The sequence below is a fragment of the Myotis davidii genome, unplaced genomic scaffold (genome assembly GCF_000327345.1).
Source record: "Myotis davidii unplaced genomic scaffold, ASM32734v1 scaffold228, whole genome shotgun sequence".
Lineage (NCBI taxonomy): Eukaryota > Metazoa > Chordata > Mammalia > Chiroptera > Vespertilionidae > Myotis > Myotis davidii.
This window is the reverse complement of record NW_006300104.1, coordinates 4063966-4069015: the sequence shown is the minus strand read 5'-3', so window position 1 is coordinate 4069015 and position 5050 is coordinate 4063966.

Below are 5050 nucleotides of genomic sequence, written 5' to 3'. Positions count from 1 at the left end.
GTGCTTGAAAAATCTCCAGATGATCTCTGTGCCCCTTCCCAGTGGGGAATTCTCAGATTCTAAATTCAATCTGGCCGGCCTGCTACCTCAAACTCTCTAGTGGGGAGAAGTGGACCCTCTACAGGAAAAGGACTATGGAGGCCCCGCCCCAGGGCAGGCAGTTCTCGGAGAAGTGGGGTAGACAGAGCAGACTCCCATCATGTGCCAACTTCTTCACGCTTCCAGGTCAGCTTTGCTTCCTCTGCCGTCACGAAGCCTTCTCTGGTTGCTCTGTACTGACCCTTTGCCCTGTTGAGATGACCCACAGCTGCTGTCAGGGCTCCCCAACGCTGAGCGGAGCGGGACCTGCTCTTCTCAGCTGGCTGCTGGCCCCCACAGCATTGCCAGATGCGTGGGAACCGCACCATGCCCTGAGGGGAAAGGAAAGACTTTGGGAAGGAACGGTTGTTTTTTTTCTTTAGTAACGTTTATGGTTGTTACAGAATGTTCAATATAGAAATCTGATGCGCTTGAAAAGAAGTGGGGAAAACATCACCCACAGTTCCCCATTGTATTAACATTTGACTGTACTCCTTACCCAGGGGCATCCCTAGGGGGTCCACAGGTGATTCCAGAGCCATCCAAAACAGTATGCACTGTGTGTCACCATGCGCCCTGTTGTGAGATTCGTTGGTGGTGCCAGGAGTCTGGGTCCAGGACCCAAAAGGTTAGGAGGCTCTGCATTAGGGGAGGGTGGGGGGAGGGGGGAGGAAAGGAGGTTAAACAGTCACATGCACACAGACCCACACTGACCAAGAGGCCACACATACACACACCTGACTGTGCACACAAACATCTTCCCCATGTAGTTCTTCACATCGACAGGGACATTCTATTCTGTCACCAAGACTCCTGGCATCTGTATACATGTTGCTCATGTGCGTTCATACCATATGTATGCACATGCCCTTCTTTGTGCACTCACCTCCCACCGGGACACACACTCATTCATACAACGATGTTCATACACTGGAAGACAGCCAAACAACCTGGCCTGGGAGAAATTTAGGAGAGGCAGCCCAAGACAGGCTTATTCCACGGATGCTTCTGCCACCTATTGGCCATGCCTGGCCTTAGCACCCTTATTTAGTTCCTACGCCTTTTTCCCATCTGGTGTCCCTAGCTCACCCAACGGCCGCACCCTCTCTCATCCCTGGAAGCTGCGGACTGCAATTGGTTCCTGAAAGAGGGTCTTGAATGAGGGAAGCATTCTGTTAAGAGACACTAGGTGAGCGTGGGCTGGAGGGGGCAGGGAACTAGCACAGGCTGAGCACCTATTATGTGTTGACAGCTATGATCTCATTCATTTTTCTCAATCCCATGTGCCTTATGCAATGCCTGACACGTGAAAAGTTATAGTAGGTATATCAATTGAATAACAAAAAAACACTGTAGCCCTGGCTGGGTAGCTCAGTTGGTTAGAGCGTTGTCCTGATGCAGGTTCGATCCTCTGTCAGGGCACATACAAGAATCAACAAATTAATGCATAAATAAATGGAACAACAAATAGATGTGTCTCTCTCTACTCTCTCTCTAAAAAAGAAAAAAAGGGGGGGAAACGCTGTAAAGGGAGTATTTTTAACAAATGAGGAAATGGAGGCGGAAGTGACTTTCCCAGAATCACAACACAGTTTCCTCTGAAAGGACGTTGTTCTGAAGAGAAAAAAGAAGGAAGATGCAGCAAAGCTGAAAGTCTTTAGTAAGACTTGCAGGAAATCCAGCCCGGATCCCCACCCCGAGGGGACCAGAAGTGCCCCGGGGTGGATGATACCAACCTGGAAAGATGATTTCCCACCCAGGAAGGTTCCTCTGCTCCAGTGGTTCTCCACCTCGGCTGCACATTAGGATCACCTGGGAATCTCTTTAAAAATCCTGATTTCTGGGCCTCATCCCCCGGAAATTGTTTCTTTGTTACTAATGTTGGGGCCCCACCCCATAACAAAGAAACAGAATTTCCGGAGGATGAGGCCCAGGAATCAGGATTTTAAAGAGATTCCCAGGCGATTCTAATGTGCAGCCGAGGTTGAGAACCACTGCCCTACTCTAACTTGCTGCTTCAGATTCATTCACTCAACTACCATATGCTGAAAACAGTGTGGCGGGCTCTGTGCTCAGACTGAGGATAGCAATGAACCAACAGACGAAAGTCCATTCTCTGCCCTCGTTCCAGGGTGGGGGCTCCAAGAGGACCCCTTGTTTACTGTCCCACTCCCATGGGCCCCTGGCTGTGCCGCGTGGGTGGAAGATCCAGAGCGAGAGCAGGGAGGTATGAGGCGGGGATGGGAAGCGATGCTTCCGTACTGAGGTTGAGCAGAGAGCCTCAGCCCTGGAGTCAAGCAGACCTAGGTTTGAATCCAGCCTCGGCCCCTAACTGTTTTGTGACCTGTTCACACCGCTGACCCTTGCTGGGCCTGCGTTGAAGCAAAGGGCTTGAACTTGAACAGTGATTCCAACCGTCGTTCCTTAGAAGGGCTGGGAGAGGCCGAGCACATGAGCCTTCCCACACCCGTGCACACCCACTGCTTCCTCCTGTTTCCCACACTGAGCTTCTCAAAGAGTTTGACAATCACCTGGACTAATTTCTTTCTAAGTTATTCTTGGCGCTAGAAGTTTTAAGATTCAGTCCATGTCTTCCTGACCACCAGACTGTGAGCTAGAGGAGGGCTGGAACTGGGTCTGAGTCCTCTCTCTGCCTCCGACTGACCTCACCGCTCCCCCCCCCCCCCAGGCCTGACTGCAAGAGGAGGCTCAGAATGTGTCCATCTGGACTGACCACATGGGGACAACATTAGACTGATGGCACTGCAGGGACTCAGAGAACAACTGCGTACTGACCAAAGGCCTCTGTCCAAGCAGAGTGCTGGCGCTGCCTGGGAGGCAAGGGCAGGCAGAGAAGTCTTCCTGGGGCTGATGGGGTTGGACCCCCCAAACCTGGGAAGCAAAGGAGGGTTCCACTGGATGGAACAGAGGGTCCCTGCGCAGTCCTGGCTGGAGCAACCCAACTGGTAGGATGTGGCCACACAGAAGGTGTGGTGAGTATGGACAGCTCTGGAAGTCCTCAGTGAAAGGCATGCCTAACAGGAGGCTGGGAGGGTTGGGGGTGGTTGGGAGACATGAATCCAGATCCTGCTCTGGCTTCAGAATCCCCAAATCTCCCATGGGGGACCTCATACTTAACTAGGGATAAGTTACTAATGTTGAGGCTTATATGTCAATCAAGCCTCACACCGGCATAGGCCCTAGGAGGGGCCCTGGCCTTGTGTTCACAGGGTCATATTTTCTATGCTATTTGCCAAAGCAAAATACGTTCACATCAATTGGTTAAGACCCCCTCTTTCCACTGTGACTCCCCCCCTTCCCACTAGTGTCCTCCAGCTTGAGTGGCTACAGACATTTTGTATTCTTAGCTTAGCTTTCTTTTTCTTTTATTTTCTTTTTATTAATCCTCACCTGAGGACATTTTTCCCATTGCTTTTCGGAGAGAGTGGAAGGGAGGGAGCAGGGGAGAGAGAAATATCCATATGAGGGAAACCTATCTATTAGTTTGCCTCCCACATGTACCCCAACCGAGGGCGGGGAGTGAACCCGAAACCCAGGTAGATGCCCTTGACTGGGAACCAAACCCAAGACCCTTCGGTCTAAGAGCCAATGCTCTAACCAGTGTGCAACACGGGCCAGGGCAGCTTTCTTTTTCTTACAGAGGCCCTCAAATGATCTACCAGCTCCACAATCCTGGATCTTATCACTAGGTCCTTGGTTTTCCCAACTGCAAAGATTGCAAAAAGGCTCTGAAGGGTCTTTGTGGGAGTGAAGACTATCTCTTTTAATCCTCTTATAGGCCTTGAGGGGAGATGAAGAGCAGGGATAAGAGACCCTCCTGGGGTCTCACAAGTTGTGCTGAACTGGAGTTGTAGTCTAGGACAGTCCCACTTGAGAGTCCACTTTCCCCTACAACCCACCCCCTGCCTCGGAAATGACACACATGCACCCAAGGCAGCACCCTCTCCTTGGGGCAGGGCGCTTGGCACAGCTTCCCTCAGGCAGCCTGGACGTCTTGGGCTCTGCCCAGGTGTCTCCATGACCACAAGGTGGCGGCAGACACCTGCTTTCTTTCTCCCTGGAGCCTGTTTCTGGCCCCACCAACCAGAATCTTAGCTTTCCCACCTCCTGCATCAGCTCTTTCCTGCCCTCTCAGGAAACACGCCTTCAAGTCCCATTTACTGGCTGTGCAATCACCGGCAGACCACTTTGCCTCTTGCAGCCTTACTTTACTCATCCATAAAATAGGGGCATATGATGGGGGCAGGTTAGTGGCACCTGGCAGATGTGTAACAAGCTAATCGTCGGCTCCCATTGCTGTTTCAACAGGAGCTTCTGGAGATGGCATTTTCCCTGGGAAGGGGTTCTCCTGGTAGGACTGCCCCCTCTCCACACCGCAGCAAACTCAGAGGAACTCCTAGACAGTGGGGTCTTTCAGAGCCTTTAAATGTTCATTGGTGGGCACCCCCCGTGCCCATGCATGGGTCCCTCCCTGGACGGGGGCAGCTGACAGTCTTTTCTCCATCCTTGCCAACACCTGTCTCTCCTTTGAAGGAGGCTCTGCAGGATCTTGCCCGCCTCAATGTTATCCTATGGATCTGCCCCAGGGTTCAGATATATCCTCCTGGGGAGAAGGCTTTCTGAACTGTCCCCCGATTCTCTCCCTCCTCTCAGCACCCCCCACCCCACCCAACCATGACTGCCATACTCTAGCCAGAACATGGCTGTCTCTACCCCAAAGACTCCCTGGCTGTCCTTAAATGTCAGTATCTCTCCCCACCCCACCTGCCCTGGTCTTCACCTGGCATTTATGGCCTCCCACAATTCGGTCTCAGGATCCACTCTGTGCTCCCAATATACTAGACTATGTTCTGCTCCCAGAGCACACCGTCATTATTCTACTTTCAGGTCTTATGTGGGCTATTCCTCTACCTGGAATGCCCTCTCCCATTTCCATGTAGTAAATTCATCC